Source organism: Stigmatopora nigra, chromosome 1 (genome assembly GCF_051989575.1).
Source record: "Stigmatopora nigra isolate UIUO_SnigA chromosome 1, RoL_Snig_1.1, whole genome shotgun sequence".
NCBI classification, from domain to species: Eukaryota; Metazoa; Chordata; class Actinopteri; order Syngnathiformes; family Syngnathidae; genus Stigmatopora; species Stigmatopora nigra.
The window spans coordinates 9,200,257-9,214,994 of NC_135508.1; the positions used below are offsets into that span (position 1 = coordinate 9,200,257).

At 37.8% G+C, this 14,738-nt stretch overlaps 1 protein-coding gene across 1 annotated transcript in view; it reads right to left on the reverse strand.

The window, feature by feature from the left end:
* The window catches only part of pcbp4 (poly(rC) binding protein 4), a 33,013-nt gene extending 25,352 nt beyond the window's left edge, over positions 1-7,661 (reverse strand). The window contains exon 1 of the mRNA XM_077721434.1: positions 7,422-7,661. The gene's annotated coding sequence lies outside the window, so the exon portion shown is untranslated. The remainder of the gene's footprint in view (positions 1-7,421) is intronic.
* Between the last annotated feature and the right edge of the window lie 7,077 nt (positions 7,662-14,738).

A 14,738-nucleotide genomic window follows, 5' to 3' on the forward strand; every position in this document is an offset into this window, starting at 1 on the left:
ATTATAAACCTTGTTGGTCAAATATCCCAAGGTTTAATGATGCTTAGTAATGCTGATCCACAATCTCTCTAACCAGCTGAGAGGCAAAGAGTAGAGCTGTGAAACAAGAGAAGCTTGAAATAAAAGAGCAGTGCTTCATCTCTCAGAGTGTTTGTCTCAGCTATGTCACATATAATGGGAGGGGTCAGTCCTTGGCACACAGGGGACTGTCCTCCCTATCAGACCTTGGCTTCATTTAGAGTTGAAGCATAACCATGTCAAAGTGAACCGCTTGTCAGCCACAAGGCCCTTCAGAGACCCATGACTGCATGCTGTTCTCTCGTCCTGATGGTTTTGGGAAACACTCTTTGTGTAAATTACCACTATCTATAACAGAAAATAGATACAACATAACATTCCTGCTCCTCACTGGAGGCACAGTGGCTTCTATTCTGAAATTGTAATGGTCCAAGAGGCACATTTTTGGAGGTATAGAATTTAAAATCACATTTCCACGAATGTTCACTATATCACTGACATATTTGATAAGTGTGGGAGTCTAGACTTTGTTTTATTCCCCAATAATCAATGAAAAATGCTTACAGTATAAAGCACATTTATCTACAGACTTTTAACTCACCCAAAGCGCTTTACACTATTCAACCATTCACACACACTCATACGCAAATGGTGTTTCCAAACCGCTGGTGGCTAGTTAGGGTTCTGTGTCTTGTCGAAATGCACTTGGACAGTGGGCCATTGAAGCCAGAAATTACCAGAGCAATATCCAGCCAGAACAACTCGAGTTATACAGTCCACAATTTCCCCACTGAGGGGCTTTCTGGAGGCCTATTGTCCATTTGTTTTTCTCGTGAATATTTATTCAGAACTACTGTTTAATTAGATAAAAAGTGTTGGATACATTTTGTATTTTAATGTTCATTCATCACCATGTCAACAAACAAAATGTATTGGCTAGTTCATAAATAAGGCTTACAAATGTATGTTATTTGGGGTTCTCATTGGAATGCCAGAAATAGGACAAAAGAATGAAGGTAAGACAAATGCTAATTGCTGAAGAGATTGAGTAAAAAAAGATATCTGAACATGTCCCCCAATGGTAGGCTTAAGCACTGTCAAGTTAGATATGGCTCCACAAAATCCTCCCTTTCCTCTTCAGCTCTCTTATCTCGACAAGAAAAGATTTTCCACAACTGCCATTCCTTTTTTTAGAAGCTTCTTGACAGCCTACAAGGTACAGGTTTCTACAAATGAATGTACTATTTTCAAAGACTGTCTTATCTTTGTATATGGGCAGATCAATACTACCTGTCATCACACCAATCTGTGTGTAATGTGGCCCAACCTCTATTTAGGGAGAATTTTCATGCTTATAAGTGAATGGATGCAATATATGTAATGAACAGGCCCTATTATTGGGCATACACAAAATGGCAGTCAATACACAGTATGTATTCAGTATATTTTTGGTGGCATGCATGTTCTTCAGTAGTCACATGATACTATGACTTCTTGAAAGTTGTACTTGTCAAAGGTTCATTTGGTGACTTTCTACTTCTTTCTCAATTAGTTAAGTCACTTTTTCCCTACGCCTGTCCTGGCACAAATTTGCAGATAAGAAACCTTACGGGGTTATTCTGGGATGTCCGTCGTTATCTGGTGAGTGCTTCCAGGCCCGCAGTGAGTGACGTGGTCGGAGTCTTATTTAAGCTCCATCTTGTTAGCATGAGGCACGAGTCATGCGTCATTCTAATCGCAAAGCAATTTAATCTGCAAAATGAGTTGCTTATTATAGATGTCTTAAAAGTCTGGACATCTGGCTTTGGATGAAAATCCTGTTTTGGCTAGATTTGATTTATGTAGTGTTTATCCCTTTTAGTTCCGAATTTGAATTTTCTAGTGACTGGGGTTTTCTCCTTGACTCATAATGTTTCATATTATTAGAAGGCTTCTATTAGGACCATAAATCTTTCTGAATGGGTGTTGGCATAGTGGAGAAACACTTTGGCAGGATATTAACTTGAGCTTTTATCCCATCTCTTTCACGGGATGAAGGTCACACTGTATCTGCAAAATGAGTTTCCTTTCCAGAGCTTGCTTTCATCCTTGCTTTTTCTCCCATCCTCCACGGGCAGAACATGAGTCAGAGAATCTGACACCTCGCAGGGCACAGGAGGAGAGAGGAGATGGGGAGGAGGTCGGGAAGAGAGAATGGAAGCAAATTGAGAACTACGGACAGAGTAACGGGGTGGCTGGAAGGAGGGAATGAGGAGTGGATCAATATGTCACCCTAAGCGGTAACCTGAGACATTGGTCCTTCTTCCATCGGCTAGAAGACTCGGAAGAAAAATGCCAATTAAAATCATCTACTCTCAAGCGGTGCCCGAAGTCCTTTTCTCAACCGCGCCATAAATCACAGGTGAAGACACTCGTTGTAGAGAGCCACATCATTATCATGTTTATAGCATCACAAGTTGTTGTTGGTGTACAAAGTTGACTTTGACAGTACCGTGCACTTTGGTATTACGTAAGCGCCAAAACAAACTGAGCACAAACCCAAAAATAGTGTGGTCCCAGTTAAATATTTCAGGCACTCGGCAGCTGAAGGGGGTGATAAAAAAGCTTCTCTCCTCATTGGTCCCGCACACAAAGACCCACTAATGCAGATGGCCAGTTGAAAGAAAGCTGTGTAATCCCCCACAAACGGCAAGCACTGTCACGAGGCTAGTCTTTTGCCATTCCGTTTTCATTTTATTCCCTTTTTAGTACAGTCCAGACTCTATAAAAGCAGCACCTTCAGGGAAGGAAAACAAATCCAAACTCTCATGAGGAAAACAAGAGGGGACAAGGAGTGTCATGTGGGCCGCTGGGTTTGAAACAGCAGCTCTTTAAAACAGTGTTATCTTTTCATAGAGAGCTTGGCCAGTGGCGCTGTCAGCCACCGGGTCAGACTCAAGAACAGCGGCGAGGGTCACGATGCCTTTCAAATAAAGAGGCCCTTCATTTCTCTATAACAAGCACCATCACAAAATGATCTGCACTGTTCACGAGTGCCGTGAGATGACAAACTAGAGTTCATGTGACTGGATTCTATGCACGCCATTATTTCACAATTTAAATGCAGAGATAAGGAGTGTTTCGTAAAGATTCGTTCCACTTGAAAAAGTGGAAGAGGGTGGGCAACCATCCCCTGAATGTTAGATGTTGGTAGATAGTAACAAGCACAGGTTAATTGCTCTGAAGCAGGTTAATTGCTACACATCATTTATCTAGCCGATAATAGAGGAAATTAATTTGTATGGTAACAAAGCTCATGTGACAAGAAGATCTATATTCAATTGTTCACTGATGCTTGGTATAGATAAATGTTAGCAAGAATTTAATAATGATTTGGACTTGAAGCATCGATACTATGAATAAAGCTGCAGTTTATGTTTTGTATTTAGCAGTGTTAACCGTTTTGCTCCTTTGCACAGTTACAATTCTCATCAGAATAGAATGAAATTGCACTCTCTATTTCGCTCTCTCTGCGGAATTGTTTTCATGGAAGAGTGCTCCAGTATTAAACTGCATTTGAAGACGGAAAAACACATTTAAAATATTCAAGTACAAAACATGATGCCAGTTCAACACCAATTCACCAGTTCTCAACAATGATCCAAGGCTCTTATTTTAAAATAGAATTTACAAATCCAGAAAGCTACAACGTCAGTTCATTTTTAGATTTCTGAACAAGAAATAAAAATATCTGAATTTGTTTAATTAAACAGTTTCTGTAATTTATCCTTAAACTCACTTCCTTTATTTTGTAATGCTGTTTTTTAATAATGTGTGTCATGTAAAAATACATATGCAAAATGCAAAATTTTGTTTTTAGTTAGGTAATATGTAGTTTGTCATTTTTTTTAAATTAGGATGGCTTCACCGATTTGTATTTCTAATATATTTATCTTATTTAAAATTGCTATTATCACTGCTCTGTTTCAGTCAGTTATTCATTTAATATTTTTGTGTCGACTGTTTGCCTGTGAAGCACTTAAGGATATTTTTGGTGATTTGGTGGTACAAACAAACATGCCTTGAAGTATTTACAGCATGCAGTTTGCTCCTCGCCTAATTGATTTTCTATATCTCGTCTCAATCTGGTGTCTCAAAGCCTCCCTTACCAGACTGCTAACTTGAGTGAGCATGATAGGTCTAAAACGATATTTGTTACTCCATTTATTTGATCTCATATCACGGTAAGGTCAGAACATGCACTGCCCAGCTGACTCCAGATAGCAAAGAAATGTGTTAACAGTACTACCAATATTTTTTTTCTCTTCTGACCATACTTCCTTACACCAGTAAAAGGATAGTTATAGAAAAAGTAATAGCATTAAAAACAGCTGCAGGAGCCTTGCTGAAAAAAATATGACAACAATCTGAGTTTCATTATGTTAATTGAAAGAAAAATAATATAAACAATTGTGACTACATCACATTTGTTGACACTGTGATGTGGCTTTTGGAACGAGCAATTTTGCTACATTAAGGTAACCAAAAATGTGTGTTTTTTCTATCTTTCAACTTCAATGTGTACCCCGGCAGGCTTATTAGACAATAACAGATAAATTTGTGACTGATACAAATCCTTTGACAGATTAAATAACATTGAATCTTAATTTAAAAAAATTCACAGCATCCGTGATGAATTCTCACGACTCTGCTAAGGAATCATTGTTTTTGAAAGATTTTTAGCAGCTTCCGGAGCGAAAGCAGCACACGACAGGTCTGGCTTGTGTTATTTATGAAGCCTCTCAGTCCCAGCCCTCACTCTGCAGCACAGATGCAGGTGGGGTTTCATTATTGAAGATGCTCTTCCAGTTCTTATTAGATCTCCCACTCTCAGAGTACATTACGGAATTACATTTGGACGGAGAGGCAGCATTGCAAAAGGGTCTGTCTTTGTAGGCCTGGAGTGCATCCAAACGAAACGATGTGTGCAGCATCAGATGACATCTTTTTTAAAAAAAAATATTCTCAATTCAAGCAGAAATATTTGTGTGTTTAAACTCATATAGCGTGCAAAATACAGTGTCTTGTTGGTATTAATCTCCATGTCTGCGTGTCAATATCCATGTTAGGGTTTTTATTTACAAAATGTATCCCATCCAAAACATTGGGGCCATAAATGTTGACAGTCCCACCATTAGAGGTATGCTATTCTTCAGATGTGTCCTACTTCTTTCCACTTTTGTTTGAGTGCACATGCTGCAGGCTGGCGTTGCATTTGCAAGATTCATGAGTATCTCCAGGCTATGAGCACTATGATTCTCTGTATCAATCAACTAGTCCAATCTCAGGTGTTCGTTCATTGATTCTATTTCACAGAATCAAAGAGCAATACTGTGAACAACCAAAAATAAAATTAACAATGATGCAAAATATCATCCTTCCTTAATATCTGTACTGCTTATCCTCACAAGAATGGTGGAGCTGCTCAACCTATCCCAGATGACTTTGCGTATGCGCAGAAAGCGGGACACACCCTGATCTGAACATTCACACACACACATTTATCCCAACAAGAAACTTCCATTAACTTATCATGCATGTTTTAGAATGTGAGAGGAAACCAGGATATATAGTGAAAATACGCCAAAATGCGCATTCTGGGCCTTGTGCTCTTTACTGGTCTTCAAAAGCCTCGGACCAAGCTCAACTGTGAATAACGTTGCCATGCAAATACTCTAATTGATTGTCAACTATAGTGAAAATAATTGACTATAATACTGTAAATTGCACATTTACCACAACCTATGTTCCGAAAAAAACTTCAAAAGTATTGTAAAGCATAACAACATGGGAAATGCAAAGTATAGATGTGTATGCTTGGATTGGAATGGATAACTTTATTCATCCCGTATTTGGGGTGAATTAAGAGATTAGCTAACACTTTTGTTTTTATGTAAAATGTTTATTCATTCATTTATTTTCCATTCCGCTTATCCTCACAAGGCTCACGGAGGTGCTGGAGCCTATCCCAGTTAAATACTTCCAACATGCCGCCCTGGTTTCTCATGACCTATTTTATATATGTATATATATATATATATATATATATATCTATATACCACAAACATTTCTGAAAATGTTTACATTTTTTTCCTTATCCCTAGAAAATCTCAATATTCCATAACTGTTAAGCTATTTTTAGACCTAGACTGCCTGTCTACATGGGCACCATGTTGGTCACCTCTGCTATGGGTGTTGTATTTGGCATGAGGGGTGGGTGTCATTTGGGGGATTTTTCTGGCCATTTAACAAGGACAACTGTCTATCACCTTTTATCAGCAACTTTGATCTGTTATTGGTATAAGGATACCATACATAGTATTTAATAGTAAAATTGCTCCATGCTTTTCACACTGATACAAAACATACACAAATAACTTCAATCAGAAAAGGCTAAACCGCAATATCTGCGGGACTATTTACCTTTTTTTTTTTTATTGCGTCCAAGAAACATAAAGTCCAAGTTATGGTGTGCAGCCATTTGTTATATATGCAATTATATTAAGGAAAACAATGAAATAATTTGTATGTATGTAGTACTACTAGCATTGGGTAGTATTCAAATTCAAACCTAACTAGTTTTGGCATGTTATTTGGATAAACACTTTACGATATACTCGAAAGAATCTAAAGATCAAATAAAGAAACTGAGTAAATTAGTATTTTAATGAGTAAATAATAGCGCCTATTCATTCACTAAGAAATGATACCCAATGGTTAAAAAAATAACGGTTAAATGAACAGTATTGAAGGCAAGACATTGTCCTTTAGGTGAGAAAATATTTGAAATGACAAGGAAAAAAAAACAATAATTTCATCGACGCAGTGCAGCCCCTCTGCAAACTGCAACCAGCGAAGTACCATTTAAAGTGACTTTTGCCCTGCTTTGATGTCTTCTCCTCCTCTATCCTATCAAGCCAGCTTTCCTATCCAGATGCAACAGTAATGCAATTGGGCATCTTGGTGAATAATGGTGCTGTCACCCAAGTCGCTGCCTCAGCACCAATCGGGCGCCTACACGCGCGGACTTGAGCAGAAAGATCTTTGTGTTCGCCACCGGCTGCCCCGCTCACATTAACATAAAATTGTCCTCATACAAGACAACGATTGTCCCCCGGGAGACTGTCGCGCATTCATTCTCGGACACTGCTCATCTTTCCCATTCCCAATCACAGCCGCACGTAAGAAGAATTCCAGAAGAAGAATTTCATCATCTAGCATAATCATTTCATCTGTGGTCCAGCTTCACAACCCATTAAGATTTTAAATCCATCACACGCCATCGTTCGGGGCTGTCAAGTTAGATCACGCACAGCAAACACGCCAAACCACGTTCGTTTTTTAAAATATTTTTTTTTTTTTACCGGTTTTGATGAAATTAGTCGAAGGCCCCAATTAAAGTATTGCCATGGATTGGAGTTCTTCCTGGTTTGTATCCACATTAGAGTCCACGAACGCTGGCGGAGCTGCGAGGTTGACAGTCGAGGAGGAGCGTAGTGAGGCAGACGGGGAGAGAGGCGACCACTCCACTCTCAGTGATGGAGAGAGACTGAGGCAGGCAGGCAGGCGGTCCACGGCTGAGGGTGGGGGGCGCCCCCCTGTCCTGTCCCACTCTGTACACGCAGGCCCAGCACCATGCAATCCACCCCTTCCCCCCTCATACTGCATTCATATGCTGCTACCCTGACATTTACCATGTTATCACCATCGCCTGATTGTATGTGATTTATTTTTTCTAATACGAAGAAATTCTTGGCATACTTCCGATGTATTATTGCTCTTGGTTTTTTTTTTTACTTTCATTAAATACATTATAAGAAAAACGCCAATAAAAAAGATCACAACATGAAATAAAAAAAGGATTTTGAAAAGATTTCGAAGTTTGGATGAGTAAAAATAAACAGTAATGCGCGGCATCTAGTGGAAATACTTGAGCATTGCAACCATGTCGTCACTATATTGCAAAATCAGCCCATTTTAAAGTATTGGACACTGGAATAATAACAAATCAGTACATTTAAATTCGAAAGTGAGATTTGAGCATAAGGACGTTTTCAAATTGCCTCGACCCATGCCATTGATTGGTTGTTGTACGGTTTAGGACCAGTATGCTCTTTACCATCGCTAGAGGGCGATGTGTGCTTTTATAGTGATTATGTATGCGCACATAAGCATCCCATTGACAACCAATTTAATAGCAATTAAGATTTTAATCTTTTAATGTGTTTGTATTTCGTATTAAACAACATCAATGGATGTTGGCTAGGTTTATGATATGATCAAAATATTACACTTTAACACAACTAACCCACATTTTATTCTATTTAATGGATAGTGACTAAATAAAAGGAGATACCCCCTCTCATTTTGAATAATAGCACATGTAAACAGGATTGCCAGAATGTAATTGATTTAAAATAATTTTATTGGGCACATAATTTGTCATGAAAAGATTATAATTTTCAGGCCAATCAAATCCAATTGAATAGCAGTGTTTGCCAAAAATAGGTTTGAATGCTCTCAAAAAGAACTGTGGCTAAAAATGTAAGCTTCATTGAAATCTATTGTAGTACAAGGAGTAAAAAGCATTTTGAAACACGATCTGGAGTAATCTGGGATGCATGTGTTTGATGTTTCAACTATGAAATCAGATCAAATTGTTAAAGCTTTGCTTGTCGTGAAATCTGACAAGCGTTCTCCAGCCCACACCGTTGTTTGGCAAACAACTTACACGCCATCCCTGCTTGTATGGATGCAATCGAGCTTCACAAATGTCTCTCGTTAGAAATGGTGATGAAAAAATGAAAGACGACACTAGGCCAACAACCATTATCACTCAGCCATGGGATGTCTTTCTTCTATTATGCAACTGTCACGCAAAAACAAACATTATTACCTTATATTTACCTGATTTTTCTCTTGGACCTGACCAATGTAGAGCAAATACAAAAGGTCAAGATTATTATTCATTTTTAGAAACGTATTTAAAATAACAAACAGATGAAGAGTAAAATTCATAAATATATTTAAACATTTTCGATATATTTCTTGTATATTTGTTTTTTAAATACATTCTTTTATCAATACATTTATATAATGAAGGCTACTTATATCTTATTTCACCGGAAACCTTGTTCATTTGAACAATGGAACTGGTGATATTTGTCCAGAAAGGAAAAGGAATGTTAATAAGGGATTTCAAATTAAATGGCTTTTAGATGATGATGTTTGTTTTGTTTCATGAATGTTTTTGTTTGTATTGGCTGTTTTGTGTATGGATTTAACAGGGAAAGGAACATCTCATCATTCATTCACTCATCACGCAGACTACAAAACAAACTAACAATTCATTCCTAGTTTTTATTTGCTTTAGAAAATTGTCGTGAAGAAAAAAATGTAGTTGCATTTTCTTCTTCCCTTTTCTAGTTTTATTTGAAATTAAGAAATCAACCGTCAATATTTTATAACAGAAATAAATTACACTGTTTTTTGTTTATTTTTTAAAATTTATATCTAAACATCTAAATCAAGGGATCAAAAAGGATACAATTTTGCTGTGGACTCGAATCATACGATCAAACAAGATTGAAAGGAAATTACGACATAATAAGGAATGACTCAGATATCGCAACAACCATTTTTCACCACAGCAACCTTAAACCTCAATTTAATACCAATACATACATGTTAATTTTAAGACCGCATTGAATATATGTAATATTCCTTAGGGATTATCACTGGGTTGACTTATTTATGTTAATAAATTCAAAAGTGAGACATAAACAAAATGTACCACACCTACCGACATGATGTATGTGTTCTTGGGGCATTTTTCCTTCAGTTTTTAAAATTTTTATTATTGCATGGAGCTCAGGTCAGTCAGATTCAGATTAGGTCATTTACTTCATCATTTACATGACATTTCTTCACCTTAAAATCATCTTTGCTGTGTCCACAAATAGGTTTAACCCATTATCCACTTGCATGTTGATGTTCTCTCTCTAGTGAGTTCCAGAGTATTTGGCCCAATATTAGCAGATAATATTTCCCCAAAGACTTCAGCAGTCATCCTTTTGTCAGCCTTCACAAAACCAATATCATTGGCAGCCATGCATCAGCTGAGCAGCCAATCTTCCCATTAATGTTGGTCTTTTTAAAAGACAAACCAAATTTACTCAGTGGGAACAGAACGTGCAGTTTCATGTCAGAATGCAATGCTGGTTAAACATTTCACAAAGAAAACTATTTCCAGGGCAGATGAGATCATAGCAGATGAGAGAAAAGTCACTGCTTCGGGCCAAATTCTCAAAGGGCCTAAATAATAATGTGTCACCCAAAGGTGCGGATACTTGCTGTGAGGGCGGTATTATGACGGTCTGTCGTCTTGTGTTGTGGTGGGAAAGTGCCTGCAGGCTGCAACTCAATCTGATAAGTATAGTGCAAGGTGGGGAAAAGGTTGGCTTTCATTTCAGAGATGAGCAAAACAAGCACAATAAAAATGAAGAGAAATGTTACGGTAAACATGGGGCAATATCGTGCACTGGTAGCATCTTTCTTTTTGCTGGATTTCAATAGGGAGAGTCATATTGTAGCTCAGAGATGCTAATTTCGCTGAACATGCTCACAAAGTTTTGAATTAAGACACACAAAGTAGAACCCATCCATGTTGGATCAAGTAACAGTAGTTTATTGACTGTTTGCACTTTGGCACTGTATGGTTGAGCACAGTCAGAAGGCCTTGATGGTGTTTCACAATTTTTTTTCATGAACTGAAATCTGTGAAGGGAAAAAAAATCTGCACATGCCTCAGCTTAATGACATATTGCCCTATCTAAGGGCAACATGAAAGGCTGTATCTGAGTGTCAGGTATCAGCTTGGAAGCGTATCTTGCAAAAAAACTTCTGATCTTGAAAGAGCGAACAAGTCATAAGATCTGGCCTAGGGCACAATACAATGCATGTGGACATTTGTATGGCTACCCAAATTATTTAGAAATGTGTCACTGTCATCTTGGGTAAACATTTGATCTTGTGGATCAAGGACTTCCACATCCACAAATAAACCTGGAAGATACATCATGTTTAATTATGGGAAACCATTCATTAGATTACCATGTTAACAGGGAAATGCAAAAGAAAGCCTTGGACTGAGAATAGCACATTACATTTTGCCTTGTTGCCTGGTTGTCCATTTCTAATGAAAAGTAATTATGGAAGCATCATTAGTCATTCTTTTGATCATATGCACTCATTCAGAAACATGCATTCACCGTATTGGATCCTAACTAGCATGGCAAATGAACAACTATGCAGATTAGGCCTAGTGATGCATTGAACCTGTCAGTGTAAGACGGCCACAGTACAAAAGAGCACATTAGAAGTATGACTTATAGCACAAATGGAACTTCCGCTTTTGTAATATTATTATTTAAAAAAACAAACCAAAAACAAACCCACTCCTCTTCAATGTCCCATTAACTTGGTGATACATTACATATGGGGCAAAAATGCAAATCTTTAAGTATGTAGAGTCGCTAGAAAAAGGAAAACAACTTCATGCAAGTTGGCTATGTTTTTGTTTTGACCTAGGTTAATGTTATCCGCACATTTGAATATAATATGTCGACTGAAAAACAGGAAGGTCCACTAATATTACTACAATTTACTTTGTAACTGAATTTCCCAAACTATATATATTTATTAACCTTGGCTCAATGTATCCAAGAAGAACACCACGGAAGGAGGAACAGAATGTCCTTTTAATTCAAATAGAATATTGGGCAAAAAATGTTTCATTGTCATCCCAGTCGTATTAATTGCATAATAATTGTACATTTGCACTAAAATCTTGACTTTGATGTTGTATTAGATAAAATTGTAGAGTAGTACTGCTCCATTCAGCATTCAGTTGAAACTAAAAGGGGATTTCCTAATGCTAGGACGTTTCTTATTTCCTTCCCGATGGGGTTTTGTATTTTTCCTTGCCCTTTGTGTGTGTGTGTGTGTGTGTGTGTGTGTGTGTCTTTATTTGTGGGAGTGGGGGGTGCTGGCCGCTCAGTAAGATCAAGGTATTTCATAATTTTGGTGATCTGAGTGATTTGAGACATTATTGTGATTACTGGCTGTCGAGATAAATGTGACTTGACCTGACATGTTTACTCATTCTGGTACTGGAGCCTATCCCAGCCAACTGCGGGCAGTAGGCGGGGGACACTCTGAATTGTATGGCAGCCAATCGCAAGGCATACTGAGACAAACAACCATTCACGCTAACATTCATACCTAGAGACAAATTAGAGAGTGCAAAAAGCCTACCATGCATGTTTTGGGTATGTGGGAGGAAACCGGAGTAGTACCCGGAGAAAACCCACGCAGGAACATAGAGAACATTCATACTTCACACAGGAAGGTGGAAACCCACCGGGGATTGAACTCTCAATCTTAGAACTGTGAGACAGACGTGCTAACCAATCGACGACCGTGCCGCCCGTGTTTATATGGATTACCATATTACAGAGTTCAATTTGAGATTTGCATTTCAAGTAACTTCAATAGGAATAAAGATATGATATAAATGTTTTAGGCTACAATGACAGTTGCGTAATAAATGGGTTAAAACTCGCAACAATGTGATTGGCTTATTTTCTGCTACAGTATTTCCTGTGCATGTACATGATGGAAATGATGTTCCGTTTTTCTTTCATTATTTCGCAACCTTTGGAACACAATGACAGAAGTCTCAGGGTTTTGTTTGTCTGCACATGCCTACACACATCCCTGGAATGTAGAGAATGCTGTACAAGTGACAAGAGTGGCCTTGTATTAGGAGCTCTCTGCCCACCCTTTAGATTAGACCCTTATCTTCCAAATGAGACAGTGCAGACAGATTTGGCTAACAGGACTTTGGCATGAAGGCCACACACTCTCTTCTCTGTGAACTACACTGTATCTCACTGTGTCCCTGAGCCAATGGAAAGGCGAGGAGACAGCCTTGGAGCAGCGAGTGGGTGGATGTACTGAACAACACAATAGGCATCTTTGAATGATAACATTTGACTTCCTATATTCTTCAGCCTGGCAGATTTTGTCCTTATAATAACTGTGATCAGATTTTTTATTGTTGTTGATACCATCACATTTTAATTCTAACTTACCTTCTCACTCAGACTGTATAGTTCACCTGGATGCCTACGTGGCTGGGGCTTATGTAGATTTGACTCATTCTGTAGCAATTCCCTCATGTGTGAATGGTGACTCGCAGTACAACAAGGCAGAAAGGGATCCGTTCTTGACCCGTGACTCATAGTCTTTTGATTAGTCAGCTTCTCTTTTTATCTCTTTCTTTTTTCTGGTCCACGTCCACGTACAGTGGGAGGAATGTACGTGTGTCCAATTTGGTTTAAAACTGAAGCACATTCCTCAGACTGCTGACTTCTTAGCTGGTTAATAAATCGCTCATTCACTTTAAGACTAAACTGAGTAAGGTGATGATTATCTATAGTGTGCCTCAAATGGAATTGGTCCTCTCCAACCAAGTTGAACATTTGGTTTGCTAAAGCCCGTTTGTGTGCATATATGTGCTGTGTTGACATACAGTACGTGAATAGAATACAATAAAATACTACAATAGAATAGACTTAAATATCATTATATCCTAAGACACAACAACATTGGAAAAGGTTCTTAATAAAGGAGAAAAATCTTAAATTTAAAAACAGAATAAAATTTATTTAAATAAAACATTAGCAGCATATGATGGAGAAGGATAAAAAGGAATAGGGATGGATTAAAAACACTTGGAATTTCTTTCCCATTTCAAGTTGTGCCAGTTATCAATTGATTTACTTAAAAATTGTGTGCAATATAAATGCTCTAAATCTAACGCAGAAGTAACATTCTTAGTGTATTTTTTTTGTTGCATTTCTACTCCCATATCATCAAAAATATCGCAATTGACAAATTTGGACAGTGTTTTGACGCTTGTGGGTAGAACAAAAGCTAAATTTCTCATTCATTGGGTAAATTAGGGGTGCATACTGCAATAAATCAGTCAATAATCTAATTTCCCATAAAAACATGTAAACAAACTGACTGAATGTCAAAATAAAATGCTTTGTTTACTTAGCACTTCAGAATTAGATCATTAAATCGTATTGCAAACAGTAGTGCAGCCCTTTTTCAAAACAATTCCGCTTTGTTGCCCACGTAGCAGAGCTTTTGAGTGTTTTGTCTTCACTTTTGCTGCGATTGAGCCTGTAAACACACATTTCTAAACCTGCTGATGTTCTCTTAATGTATTTTGGGAATCATTAAAGGTGTGCTATTCCCGATAACAACACCATTACCCTAGTCACAGAGGCCATTAGATGCCTTTCTTCAGGCACCTACTTAACATGACGTATACATTAGAGCTCCATGTTTGCTCTGTAATAACTTGATCTGCCTCCCTACAATGATTCATATATGCTAATTACCAGTTGAGTGCAATTACCTTGAAGCTTCCAATGTAGCTTTAATTCACAACATTTACAAATTATCATATGAATTTCAAGATCCAGAAGGACTAACATCAGGTTACAGTTTTTTTTAATTGTCTTCTATAAATAGAAGATGGCAGCGCACAATTTAGTAGCGAAAAAAAGTAATAAACACGTGAGCTACATACATTTATTTTTTTATTA